This window comes from Onychomys torridus, chromosome 4, assembly GCF_903995425.1.
Source record: "Onychomys torridus chromosome 4, mOncTor1.1, whole genome shotgun sequence".
NCBI classification, from domain to species: Eukaryota; Metazoa; Chordata; class Mammalia; order Rodentia; family Cricetidae; genus Onychomys; species Onychomys torridus.
Window position 1 is genome coordinate 104,579,785 of NC_050446.1, and position 14,431 is coordinate 104,594,215.

Consider the following 14,431-nt stretch of genomic DNA (forward strand, 5'->3'; position numbering starts at 1 on the left):
AAATATTCCTATTTCCAGATGATATAATTATATTCCAAAATCTTCACAGAAAATTCATAGATCAGCAAAGTGGCAGAATGCAAAATTAACCTACTAAAACCAGTAGGCTATACCAGTAAACATGATGAAGATAAAAACTCAAAAACATTACAGATTGTCTCAAAACAAAATAAAAATGCCTTGGGATAAACCTAAGCAAGGGAATGAAAGAGCTTTACAATGAAAACTTTAAAACACTGAAGAAAGAAATCGAGGAAGGCACTGGAAGATGGAAAGATCTCTCATGCTCATGGATTGGAAGAATTAAGTCTATGAACATTACCATTCTACCAAAAGCAGCCTACAGATTTAATGCAATCCCCAACAAAATTCCATTAACATTCTTCACAGAGAAATACAGTCCTAAAGTCCATATAGAATAACCCACAAAAACACCCTAGACAGTCACAGAACTCCTGAGAAAAAACAAAAATGCTAGAGAAACCCACTATCTGATTTTAAGTTACACTGCAGAGCCGTGGTAGTGAAAGCAGCGTGCCACCACCATAAAAACACACACAATTCAGATCAATAGAACAGAATCCAGGACCCAGACGCAAGCCCGAACATCTACAGCTGCGTGATTTTGGACAAAGATGCCAGAAATGCACATTGGAGAAAAGACAGCCTCTGATTGTGGTGTGGGACAATGGGCCATCAACATGCAGAAGAATGAAACTGGGTTTATATTTGTTACCCTCCACAAAGATCCACTTCAGATGGGCCGAAGACCCTCACACAGGACCTGAAACAACAAATGGGAAGACGTAGGCAAAGGTGAGGACTTCCAAGTCAAACTCCAGTCTCTTGGAAAATAAGGATTGCTCACCAATAAGTGAGACCTCATGAAATCAAAACACTTCTTTACATCAAAAGAAACCTTCAGTCATGTAAGAGACAACCTAGAGAATGGGAGAAAATCCCTGCCAGCTGTACATCCCACAGAAAACTAATATCCAGAGTAAACAAAAAACCAAACAAAAGGAAAATGCACAACTCAGTCACAAAGAGGACTAAGACAGTGCCGGGAGCAGGCTATCTTCCGACTATTCAGGGAGACCCCTGACACCCCAAAGTGATCCAAAATAATTGTCTTTGCTACTGGTTGCCTACCAGAACTTGATGATAAGACCATATTGCTGAAGATATCATACATCTTGGTTACAGAGTATAGAGAAACAAAGCTGAAACTGGGCTGGAAGTTTCCTCCCCATTGGCTAGCCCTCATGGTGCAAACAATGCAACTGACCACCCAGGTAAGGTATGCCAATAGGTGCAAGAGTGGCCAAGTTTGTTCCAAGGTAATCAATCACTTGTAGAAGCCAATTCTACAGAGGGAAATCATGTCTGACATTGTAAATCTGGTTAAAATCACTAATCCTTTGTAAAAATCAAATAAAAAGGGGCTCACAAAGCCTCCTGCATTCTGAGGCCTTGTGAGTCCCTTCCAGGGCCTTCCTTTCTGAGTCTGTTGATGGTGAGGCAGGAGAATCAATAGGGCAGAGAGTGGGGTCCAAAAGGACTCCCATGAAGCCTTGCAAAATTAGCACATTACAAAAGGAAGTTGACATAAATCAAAGATTGGAAACTACCCCTAGGAAGTTGACTGAAAGCAGCTCACGCTGCTGGCATGGGCACAGGGGCACTCCAGAGTGTCTATGGGTAGCCTGTGGCCCACTGGGCGGAGATACAGAATGCTGGGGGACAGGAAGTTGTATATAGAACTACACATAACAGAACATGTAGGAAAAAGCTTCTCTATGCAAATGAGCCCCAAAGCCCACACTAAGGTAACAGAAAGACCCCAACTCTGCAGGACTGTTGAGCTGCTGAGCCTCACTATCCCAGCCAGATCCCTCCCTTGGACGTGCATCTTTTCCTGATATTGTTTCTGCTGCAACTCCATGTCTCTAATTCCTTGCTAAGAGATTAGAAGAACCTGGAATCCCTCTCAGTATCAGCTGATACCAGCAAGAACCTTGGTACCATTCTGGTTCTGCAGCCTTGTTATTCCGTGATAATAGCGGTTTTCAAAGCAGCCAAATGAACCTTTCCTCTAAAGGCAGCCAGCACTAGTGAAAGCTGCTGAGTGAATAAGCAGGTGACTTCAGTAAGGACAGTCATCGGTGCTGGCACAGGTCCAAAGTGTAGATTCCCAGGACTCAGGAACACTTGCCTAGCATGCACAAGGCCCTTGGCTTACTCCTGAGCCCTGGAAGGGGAGGGAGGACAGCAAGAAGACCCCATTGTCTATTTCTCATAATCTGCACTTTAAACAGAAACCTAGAGGATAACTTACACCTTTGTCCCAATCAGGGACTCAAGACACGGGGAAAGAGCCGTGCAATACAGCTCACACCTTCCCTGGCTGGATGCAAGTAGTATCGTTGTCAGGAGGCGAGCCTGCAGTTCCTACCCCTCCAGGGCCCTCATGTATAAGTGATGCCTGAAACGTGAGGCCACACTGGCTTTGGCAGAGGAACCAGAGCAGAGGAGTGTGTGGATGGATTGACAGGCTGAAAACTCGTTGCCTCCTTCCCCATATTTCTCCCCAACAAAACCTACCTCTATTTCCAATCTCAGAGAAGCTCCAGCTGCTATCAGGTCCCAGGAAGAGAGGCCAGTGACCATGACAGCATGAGAGCACCCCAGGCTGGGGGTATATGAAGATGTGAGCCAGTGTGAGGACCTTGATATTCTGATGACCATGAGCCACCACTTAAAGAGCCTGGAGGAGGAAGGTGAGTCCTCATCTTGATTCTCAAAGATCCTACTTACCAGGTCTCTTGGCTCAGTGGATATAGGGGAAGCAGTCTCAGGGGGATGGGAAGGCCCTGCATTTGAGTTCAGATCCTACAAATTGAGCTGCACGATCTCAGATGGCTACTTAGCCTCTTCCATTCACCAGAGGATGAGGATAGTTGCCACTTCCTTGCAGGGCTCATACAGGATCTGAAAATGACCTGTGCAGAAGGTCATGTAGAGCCCACACTAATGAACTTGCTGGAACTGGCCACCCATCTGCACGATCTTAAGAGCTTACTGTTTACAGCTGTCTCCCCTTAACAACTCTGACCCACTGTGTCTGTCTGTCTGTTGTGCAGGGGGGTACAGGAGAGAGTTCTGAAGTTAAGACTTTTCCAAGGTATCAGGGAAATGTTGGACTTAGAACCTTTTGAATCAAGTAACTGGAGCCAGGTCCCAGTCTGCAGGCTCCCGCAATGAAATGTGGCTGCTGCCAGGAGACTTTCCAGAGGGCAACCACCTGCCTTCTCCCTGGCCTTGGGCGCATGGTGAAGTGAGCAGCTCCCATGCATGGAGGATGGGGATGGAGGGCGTGAGGCAGTGTGGAGGGTGATGGGCTCCTGGGTAGTGTGTCAGGCTCTTGTTAGCCCTGAACTTCAGCCACCCCACATTCTCCTTCTCACCACCCTCATTCCTTCTTGTCTTGCTCAATAACAAACACGATTCTTTTCTGGGTAGCAGTTGGTTTAACTGGGAAGGAGGCATGAGGTCATGTTGTTGGTTGTTTTTATTCTTTTGGGGGGCCCACCACCCAGCTCCCAAATAAATCACATACAGAAGTTTATTTTAATTATAAGTGTCTGGCCTTAGCTTCACTTGTTGTTAGCCAGTTTTTCTTAATGTTAAATTGTCCTGTCTTTTGCCTCTGGGCTTTTCCCCATTCTCTTACTTCTGTAAATATTACTCTTACTCTGTGGCTTGCTATGTAGCTGGGTGGGCTGGCCTCTGGAGTCCTCCTCCTTCTCTGACTACTTCTTCTCCTCCCAGATTTTTCCTTCTATTTATTCTCTCTGCCTGCCAGCCCCACCTATGTCTCTCTCCTGCCTCGCTATTGGTCATTCAGTTCTTTATTAGCCCATCAGGTGTTTTAGACAGGCCAAGTCACACAGCTTCACAGAGTTAAACAAATGCAACATAAACAAAAGGAACACACTTTAAAATAATATTCTACAACAAGGTCAAGCAGAGATGACCTGCTGCTCAGCCTCTGCTTCAACAAGGATATCCCCAGAATTAGAGACACTTTGAGCTTTGCCTTGGTAAGCTATGGACATTCATTATCCCAGGGTCAAGCAGCACCTAGCAGGTGGTGCAGCCAGGACCCACACCCAAAGGCCTCCCTCCCTCCAAAGGGCATCTCCCAACAATCTTTTTGTAGCTGGGGCTTAAGCAGCTCCCCCTGGGAATGTGATTATGGCATTTCTGTGACCCGTGAGGAAGCGAGCCAGCCCCCAGGGGATAGGAGAAGCTGAAGAGGCCCCAGAAGCTACCAAGAGAGAGGTTCTCCTCCATTGCCACAACTTCAAATTCTCATGTCAATTAAACACATCTGAACACAGAAGACTGCTAATGAATGCCAAAGGCCTGCTCGATATTGCCACTTCCTGGTCTCGTGCTTGCAATTGCTTCCCAAGGGACAGGATTACAGCCGTGTGGCACCATGCCCAGCTACTTACAAATATTTTGAAATAATTAATTTGTATAATCACTTATCTATGTGTTATAAGCCAATCACATAAGCTCCTTTTATCTTTTTTACTTTGAATTTTTCATACAATATATTTTGCTCGTTTTCCCCTCCCATCAACTGCTCTCAGATATCCCCCTCCTCCCTACCCACCCAACTTGATGGTCTTTCTCTCTTTCTCAACCTCTCTCTATCTCTCAAAAAAAAAAAAAAAAAAAAAAAAGAACCCAGCAGGTATCAATTGCAAATAGCTTCTTAGTGAGGGGTGAGACCTCATGTCTTCTTCCCCTCCCAATGCTGGGACCTTGTCTGGCTTGACCTCTTGCAGGTCTTATATGTGCTGCCATGGTCTCTTTGAGTTCAAATGTGCATCAGTCCTGTTGTGTCTGGAAGACATTGTTTCCTTGGAGTCTTCTATCCCCTCTAGCTCTTACAATCTTCCTGCCTCCTCTTCCTCATAGATCCCTGAGCCTTGAGAGGAGGCATTTGATGAAGACATCCTATTTAGGACTGAGCACTCCAAAATCTCTCACTCTCTGCACATTGTCCAGTTGTGGGTCTCTGTATGAACTCGCATCTACTGCAAAAAGAATCTTCTCTGATGTGGGTTAAGTGAGGCACTAATCTATGGATGTAGCAAAGGGTCATTAGGAGTCATTTTACTGTTACGTTCTTTTAGCAGAATAATAGTATTTGGTTTTCCCTAAGTCATGACCTATCTATCCTCAAGTTCTTGGCCACATTAGCAGTGTCAGGTATGTGTTCTACCTCATGGAGTGGGCCTTAAATCCAATTTTTAAAAGTAAAAGCTAATGACTTCCGTAAAATTCATGCCCCCATTGCACCAATATATCTTGCAGGAAGGTTGCTGTTATAAGTCACAGGATTTGTATTTGGGAGATATTGATGATAACCTTTCACCTCTGGCAGGTGTAAAGTACCTTACACTATCATGAACTCTATTCAGGAGGGCTATAGCTTTCCGTTGGGCACCAGCTCCACTTCTCTGTGTTGAATGACATAAGTAAGTGTTGTCTTCAGCAATAGGGCCTTACCTCCAGGTTGTAGAGGGCAGCCAATAGCCTGTAATGTTTGAAGGGTTCTATGGTACTCCTTTGGCCAATGACTCAACAAGATATATAGCCCATTCCTGGCACTAGAGGTTTTACTTGGTGATATAAGATGTCTAGTTGTGGCATCATCCCTTCATTATTTGGTGATTCAATTTATCTTCCTTTGATATTGTATATATTTCAGGAAGCTTCCATAGTAGTAGGTTTCCACATGGCTTTTCAAAGGTCCTTTAGAGGCTTTTCAAAGGTCCCTTCCCCTATTGCTGTGGGATGTCTTTCTGTATGCTGTGAATATGTATTGCTCTGATTGGTTGATAAATAAAGTTGTATTGGCCTATGGCAAGGCAGCTTAGAGGCAGGCAGGAAATACAAGCAGACAGACAGGAAGAAGAAGGGCAGAAGGGAAGAGACGTGAACCAGCCACCCAAGGAGCAACATGTAATGGGATGCAAGTAAAGCCACGGAACATGTGGCGATACATAGAGTAATAGTTATGGGTTAATTTAAGATATAAGAGCTAGCTAGCAAGAGGCCTGCCATAGACTATACAGTTTGTAAATAATATAAGCCTTTGTGTGTTTACTTGGGTCTGAGCCACTGCAGGACTGGGTAGGACACAAGAAAACTTCCGACTACACCCTATTTCCTCCCTTACCCTGCCTTCCCATCCCTCTCCCTACTTAATCTTCCTATTCTAGTTTCTACTCTCTCTCCATAACACTGCACTCCATTTCCCCTTCATGAGGAGATCCTCTCCTCCCCGCTGGTCCAAATCTCTGTGGTTATTTGAATTGTAGCACATGTACTGAAAGCTTAAATGCTAACATCCACAAATAAGAGAAAACATACAGTATTTGTCTTCGGGGGGTCTGGGTTACTTCATTCATGATAATTTTTTTCTAGCTCAATCTATTTACCTGCAAGTTTCATAATTTCATTTTTCTTCCTTGACAGTGAGATGTATTACTTAGATGCAGGCTAATGGTGGATCCTGTTTTCTAATCCAATCTATTAATCTGTGTCTTTTTACTGGGGAATTGAAACCATTAATGTTGAAAGTTTATTTTTGTTTGTTTGTTTGTTTGTTTGTTGAGACAGGATTTCCTGTGTAACAGTGTTGGCTGTCCTGGAACTCACTTTGTAAACCAGGCAAGCCTTGAACTCACAGAGATCCTCCTGCCTCTACCTCCTGAGTGCTGGGATCAAAGGCATGAACCACTACACTTGGCTAGTGTTGAAAGTTATTAATGAGCTGTGTTTATTGATTCCTGTTATTTTGTTCTTGTGATGTGGGCATTTCCTCCCTCATTTTATTTACTGTTCTTAGATTAATCATTCCCTGTATCCTTGGATGTAATCTCTTCCAACTGAAGTTTTCTTCTAGCTTCTTCTGTAGAGCTGGATTGGTAGAAAAATTGCTTAAATTTGGTTTTACCATGGAATGTTTTTCTTTCTCCATCTTCTGTGATGGAAAGTTTGGCTAGGTATAGAATCTGGGATGGCATTTGTGGTCTCTTAGAGTCCATAGAACATCTGTCCAAGTCCTTCTGGCTTTTAGTATCCATTGAGAAGCCAAGTGTTATTCTAATTGGGTCTGTCTTTATATGTTACTTGGTCTTTTTCCTTCAGCTTTTAATGGTCTTTCTTTGTCCTGTACATTCAGTGTTTTGATTATTATGTGTTGTGGGAATTTCTTTTCTGGTACTATCTATTTGGTTTTCTTTATGCTTCTTGTATCTTGATAGGCATATCTTTCTTTAAATTAAGAATTTTTTTCTATTTTTGTTAAGATATTTTCTGTGCCTTTGGCCTGGGTTTCTTCTCCTTCCTCTATTCCTATTATTCATAGATTTGGTCTTTTCATAGTGTCCCAGATTTCTTGGATGTTTTGTGCCTGAATTTTTTTTTTAGGCTTTACATTTTATTTGACCAAGATATCAATTTCTTCTACCTTGTCTTCAACACTGGACAGTCTCTCCTCCATGTCTTGTAATCTGTTGGTGAGGCTGTCCTCTGAGGGTTTTGTTTAATATCCTAATTTTTTTATTTTCAGTTATGGGGGGGGGGTTCTTTAGTGATTGTATTTCTTTGTTAAATTCTACTTCCATGTCTTAAAATGGTTTCATACTTCAACTGTGTTTTTACAATTTCATAAGGCATTTATTTCTTTATATCTTCTTTGAGGTCCTTGAAGTTATTCATAATTGCTATTTTGAGTCCTTATCTTGTCCTTCAGCTGAATTGCAATAGGATCGCTGGCTTCCGGAGGAGGCGTATTGGCTTGGTGGTTTGTGTTTGGCTTTGCACTGGGATCTAGACATCTGGAGTTTTGATGTGTGAAGTTTTATTGGTATGGATATCTGCTCTCATCTTTGTTGGGTAGGTATTCTGTTCTTTTATTGCTGTTGCCTATTTTAGATTCTAGCAACTGTGGTGGATGTTAGGTCCCTGATGGAAACTTTTTCTGAGGGTCTGCAGATGGCACAAAGGAATAGAGACAGGCTGGAAGGAAAGGCTGCAGATGGCAACAGGAAAGAGTTCTGGGGACACTGGGTTCACACCAAGAGTCAGAGTCCCTAGGGAAAGGGGTAGGGTGGGAGTAAGGGCTCCTCCAGGCAGGCTAGACCTCAGAGTAAGTCTGGAGAGATGAGGGTAAAAGAGGTAGGGGGACCCTGGGTCTGTACCAAGACCTCCTTAATCTCTCTCTTTTTTTAAAGTTTTATTTATTATGTATACAGTGTTCTGTCTGCATCTATGCCTGCAGGCCAGAAGAGGGCACCAGATCTCATTACAGATGGTTGGGAACCACCATATGGGTGCTGGGAATTGAACTCAGGACCTCTGGAAGAACAGTCATTGCTCTTAACCTCTGAGCCATCTCTCCAACCTGAGCTCCTTAATCTTTAAAAACACTTTTGGAGTATTTCTTCAAAGCATCTCATTGATCAATCATTTTAATTTTTTAAATAGACTTTTTTTTTTTAACCTGTATGGGTGGTTTGACTGTGTACCCACATGCATGTGTGGTGCTCACAGAGACCAGAAAAGGGTGTCAGATTCCCTGGAACTGGAGTTACAGATGTTTATGAGCCACCGTGTGGGTAAAGAGAATTGAACTCAGTCCTCTGGGAGAGAAGCCAATGACCATAACCATTGAACCATCTCTCTAGTCCCAATATTATGGGGTTTTTTTTAATAGAAATTTTAGGCTTATAGAAAAACTTGGCATAAATTACCTTCCTTTTTCTCTTGCATCAGTTCACTCCATGTTATGACCAATATTGAGACATTCTTGTCAAAGTCCAGAATTAACACTAGGATTTATTCTTTGTGTTGTATCTTCTATGGGTTTTGAAAATGAGTAATGTAATAAGTATACTGCCACAACATTGTACAGAGCAGCATGTTCCCATAATACTCTGTGGCCACCTGTTCAACCTTCTTTTCCCACCCAATCCTGGCAGCCATTGATGGTTTTATTGTCTCTGCCGTTTGGACTTCCTAGAGCATTTTGGAGCAATGATACAGTATGAAGTTTTCACGGGGCAGGAGGGGGGCAGCTTCACTTAGAAATGTGCACTCGAGGTCTCCAACACTATCTTTACATAGCTGGAAAGTTCATTTTTTTAATCACTTAGTAGCATCCCATCTTTATGTCTCAATCTTTTAGTGAACTTGGGCTGCTGGCATGTGACCTTCACATACACCCAATTTCTTCCACCCTTAAAAGAGACAGGAAGGTTTGAAGAGGATGGAGTCAGACATTCCTTTGACCTTGGGTCCATTAGTTTCACTCTCTAACAAATGTCTTCTGTTAAGGGCAGCACATGATAAGGACAGTGTCTTAGTTAGGCTTACTATTGCTGTGATGAAACACCATGATCTAAACCAGCTTGGGAAGGTTTATTTGGCCTCCACTTCCATATTGTAGTCCATCACTGGAGTAAATCAGGACAGAAGCTCAAGCAGGGCTGAAACCTGGAGACAGGAGCTGATGCAGAGGCCATGGAGGGGTGCTGCTTACTGCCTTGTTCCTCATGGCTTGCTCAGCCTGCTTTCTTATAGAACCCAGGACCACCAGCCCAGAGACGGTACCACGCATAGTAAGCTGAGTCCACCACCAATCACTAATTAAGAAAATGGACTGGGCGGTGATGGTGCATGCCTTTAATCCCAGCACTCAGGAGGCAGAGCCAGGCAGATCTCTGTGAGTTCAAGGCCAGCCTGGTCTCCAAAGTGAGTTCCAGGAAAGACACAAGACACAAAGCTACACAGAGAAACCCTGTCTCAAAAAAACAAAAAGAAAAAGAAAGAGAAAGAGAGAAGGAAAGAAAGAAAGAAAGAAAGAAAGAAAGAAAGAAAGAAAGAAAGAAAGAAAGAAAGAAAGAAAATGCCCTACAGCTGGATCTCATGGAGGCTTTTATTCAATTGAGGTTTCTTCCTTTCAGAAGACTCTAGCTTGTGTCAAGTTGACATAAAGCTAGCCAGTACAGATAGCATAATGTTGTTCTGGGTATGCTTCAAAATGTACCTGTTCCTCCCTAATGGAAGCACCAGTCTTCAGTGTGAACTGCTAGTGTTCTTGGCAGGAAAGCACACAAAAGTACTGAGGTATGAGAAAAATGGAGAGAACATGGGAAGGGTCAGAGCCTCCCCCTCCTCCTCCTCCTCCTCCTCCTCCTCCTTCTCCTCCTCCTCCTCAGATCAGGTTTTCCACTGTGTGCTGGTTGAAGTCAAGAAACTACAACACAACTGCTAAAGTCAAAATTATCTATAGAGATAATGGTTGGTTTCCAAAAACCTTCTCAAACAAGGATGTTTGAAACACGAAAATAAGTAAAATGTGTTTATTTAGGGTCAGAATATCTGTAACTTTAAATGTAAACATATTAGCACCTCTCTCTCATCTCTGAACCCAAATAATACACATCATAAGGCTACCTTACAGTTTCATTACACAAGGAGATTATGCTAAGAAAATCAGTAACCTAGCTTATGTTTTGATGGCTCTCCTGCTGCTTGGTAAACACCATACCATAACCAAAAGCAGCTTGTAGAAGCAAAGATTCTTTTGGCTTCTGTTTCCAGGTCACAGTCCATCACTGAGGGAAGTCAGGGGAGAAACTCAAGGCAGGAAATGAAGTAGAAACCAGGGAGGAATGCTTACTGGCTTGCTCTCTGCCTGGCTCCTAGCTGGCTTCTTTATATAGCCCAGGACCATTTTCCCGAGGAATAGTTCTCCACAGTGGGCTGGGCCCTCCTATGTCCATCAATAACCAAGACTGTGCCCCACAGACATAGCCACAGGCCAGTTTGATTGGAGAAATACCTCAATTAGGTTCCCACTTCCTAGGAGACTCTAGATTGTTTAGACTCTAGATTGAACTGACAGTGCCTGCAGAAGCCAGAAGAGGGCATCCGATGCCCCAGAACTGGAGTTACAGACACTTGTGATCTTCATGTGGGTGATGGGAATGGACAGGTCCTGTAGAAGAGCAGCCAGTGCTCTTCACTGCTAAGCCATCTCTCAAGCCCTAGTTTTCACTTAAATTTTAAACTTTGCTTAATATTGAAATCTTGATGTAAATTATACCCTTTGAGCATATAACTCAGAAAGCCACAGAACCATAAATATAGACATTGAAAACACACTTGAATGTAGAATTTTTTCTCTCTTGAGAAGTTCATGTCTTGACTGTATTCACAACCTCCTAGAATACAATTTTTCTTTTTGAATAGTCTTGCTATGTAGCCAAGCACTGACTCTCTTCCACTCTTTAAAAAGTTTAAAATTTATTTAGTTATTTACTCTGTGTGTGTGTGTGTGTGTGTGTGTGTGTGTGTGTGTTTGCTTGTGTGTCTGTGCATGTGAGTGCAAGTGTCTATGGAACCTGAAGAGGGTGTCTGATTCCCTGGAGCTGGAGTTAGAGGCAGTTAGTTGTTAACCTCTTAACATGGGTACTGGGAGATGAACATAGGTCCCTTACAAGAGCAGTATATGCTCTAAACCACTGAGCTCTCTCTCCAGATATGCTCCCACCCTGTTTGTTGAGACAAGATTTTATGTATCCCAGAGCAGTCTGGAATTCAGTATGTGTCTGAGGTTGGCCTTGAACTTCTCATCCCTCTGCCTCTGCCTCCCAAGTACTGAGACCACAGATGTGAATGTCCAGGCCCATTTCAATAGGCTGGGGAGGCAGCTCAGAGGTTAAGAGTACTTACTGTTCTTGCAGAGTACCTGAATTTGGTTCCCAGCATCCACATTGTTTGAATCACAAAAGCCTGTAACTCCTGACTCTGGGGGAGCTTAATACTCTTTTCTGGCCTCTTGCTGGTACACACACCCACATACACACAGACACAGACACACACATACAGATACACACAGAGACACACACCCACAGAGATACACACACACACACACACACACACACACACACACACAAAGATAAAACTAAAAATTTTTTTAATGGCAATAGCTTGTATTCTGTCAGAAAATTGAGGTCAGAGGACAAACTTGCATGGAAAAAGTTCTCCTGTGATCTAAAGAGCATTTGGGACGTGTCTAATCAGTTGCGGTAAGATACACAGAAATGCAAACTGACTGCCATGAAGGAAAAGGATTGTATTCACAGATCCATAGAAGAGGGATGCTCGGTTAGCAGGTAGCCTCCCAGGGAAGCACGGAGGCCAGTCAGGAGGCAGAGGGAACATGAGAGGATATGGGTGTCTCAGTCGATGTTCTGTTGTTGTCAAGAGATACCATGACCATGGCAAGTCTTATAAAAGAAAACATTTAATTGGGACTGGCTTACACTTTTAGAGGTTTCGTCCATTATTGTCATGGCAAGAAGCAATGGCAGTATGCTGGCAGATGTGCTACTGTAAATGTAGCTGACAGTTCTGCATCTTGACCCACAGGCAGCAGAAAGAGAGCCACTGGCCTGGCTTGAGCTTCTGAAAAGCCCACCCCCAGTGACACACTTCCTCCAACAAGGCCACATCTACTCCAACAGGGCCACAAGTTATAATCCTTTCAAATAATCCCTCTCTGTGAGCATATGGTGGCCATTTTCATTCCAACCATCACAGTGGGTTAAGACTCTTCATTGTGGTTTATACAAGAAACAATGAATGAGGCAAGAAAAGGACAGTGTGCTCCTAGAGCCACAGACCATCTGACAAAATCTCAGGGCTGGGCATGGGAAACCTCCTCTCGAGTTGTTGGCCAGGGAAGTTCAAGAGATCCCCAAAACAATCAAGACTGTGGCTGCTGTCTTTGGTTGCTTCTCAGAATTTGAAGGTAAGGCCCTAGCTGAAGACATCACATACTTTGGACACAAGACTTGGAAGATTTGAGCTAGAACTGACCTGGAAGCCTTCTTCCTGAGGACTGGCCCTCATAGTATCAGAAGGTGGTATGCAAGATACTAAGGGAGAAAATCACTCACCAGTCCTACATAGCAATAAAACCTGTGAACCACACAATGACCAGCATGGCAAGATATTCCTGAGGGTGAAACGGTGGTATAAGTTTAACTGCATTCTTACCCTTATATCCACAGATAAATGTATCTCCCACCACTCGCCAAAGAAGCTTCTTTTTGCAGCATGCAGACACCATGACAGAAATTCATGACTCATCACAATGCAAGGAACTATAGTTGAACTTTTTCTGTCCTGCCAGCCAGCTCCCAAATAACAGCACTGAGTTTTCTTATTAATTGTGAAAGCTCAACCAATAGCTTAGTCTTATTACCAACTAGCTCTTACAAGTTAAATTAACCCTTTTTTTAAAAAAATTAATCTACGTTCTGCCATGCAGCCTTTACCTCTGTCCCATTTTTGTGTGTCTGATTTACTCTGGGTCTAGCTGACTTCTCTGCCCTTCTTCTTCCCAGTATTCTGTCTACCCCTAAAATCCTGCCTAGCTATTGGCCATTTAGCTTTTTATTAAACCAATGACAGTAATATATCTTCACACAGTGTAAAGGAATATTCTACAATATAGGACAATTGACCATGAGGTGTCCAACATCAATTGCTAAATTTAGCTAAAAAAATCTTTATACCTTACATTTTTCCTTTTGCCAACTATATTTTTTAGCTTCTTAAGCTCTTTTTTTTTTTTAATGTTGCCAAGAAGTTGAAATTGTGGATAGTTAGGGGATTGGATAAAATTGCTTTGTGTCCATCAAATGGTATCACTGTTCACCTTATAGCAACAGATTTGATGAGTCTTAGCTACTTTTCTATTGTCATGACAAAACACCATGACCAAGGCAACTTATTAAAGAACACACTTAATTGGGGGAATCACCATTCCAGAGAGTTAAAGTCCATGACGATCATGGCAGGAAGCATAACAGGCAGGCAGGCATGGCGCTGAAGCAATAGCTGAGAGCTTGTATCTGATCCACAAGCAGGAGGCAGAGAAAGCTAGCTGGGAATAGCATGGGCTTTAAAAACCTCAAAGTCCACCCCCAGTGACCTCCTCCAACAAGGCCACACCTCCTAACCCTTCCCAAACAATTCTACCAACTGGGAACCAAACATTCAAATATATGAGTCTGTGGAGGCTGTAGTAGTTTTAATGTAATTGGTCCCCATAAGCTCATAGAGAATGGCACTATTAGGAGGTGTGACTTTGTTGGAGGAAGTATGTCCCTGTGGGGGTGGGCTTTGATGTCTCATATGTGCCAAGTCATGCCCAGTGCTTCAGTCCACTTCCTGTTGCCTTCTGATCATGATGTAGCCAGCACCATGTCTGCATGCACATCACCATGCTCCTCGCCATCATGATAATGGACTGAACCTCTGAAACTGT

The 14,431-nt window shown here is 43.2% G+C and overlaps 1 protein-coding gene across 1 annotated transcript in view; it reads left to right on the forward strand.

Annotated features, from left to right (window-relative positions):
* The window catches only part of Tmc2 (transmembrane channel like 2), a 92,619-nt gene that overhangs the window by 12,544 nt on the left and 65,644 nt on the right, over positions 1-14,431 (forward strand). The gene's annotated exons all lie outside the window — the stretch shown is intronic.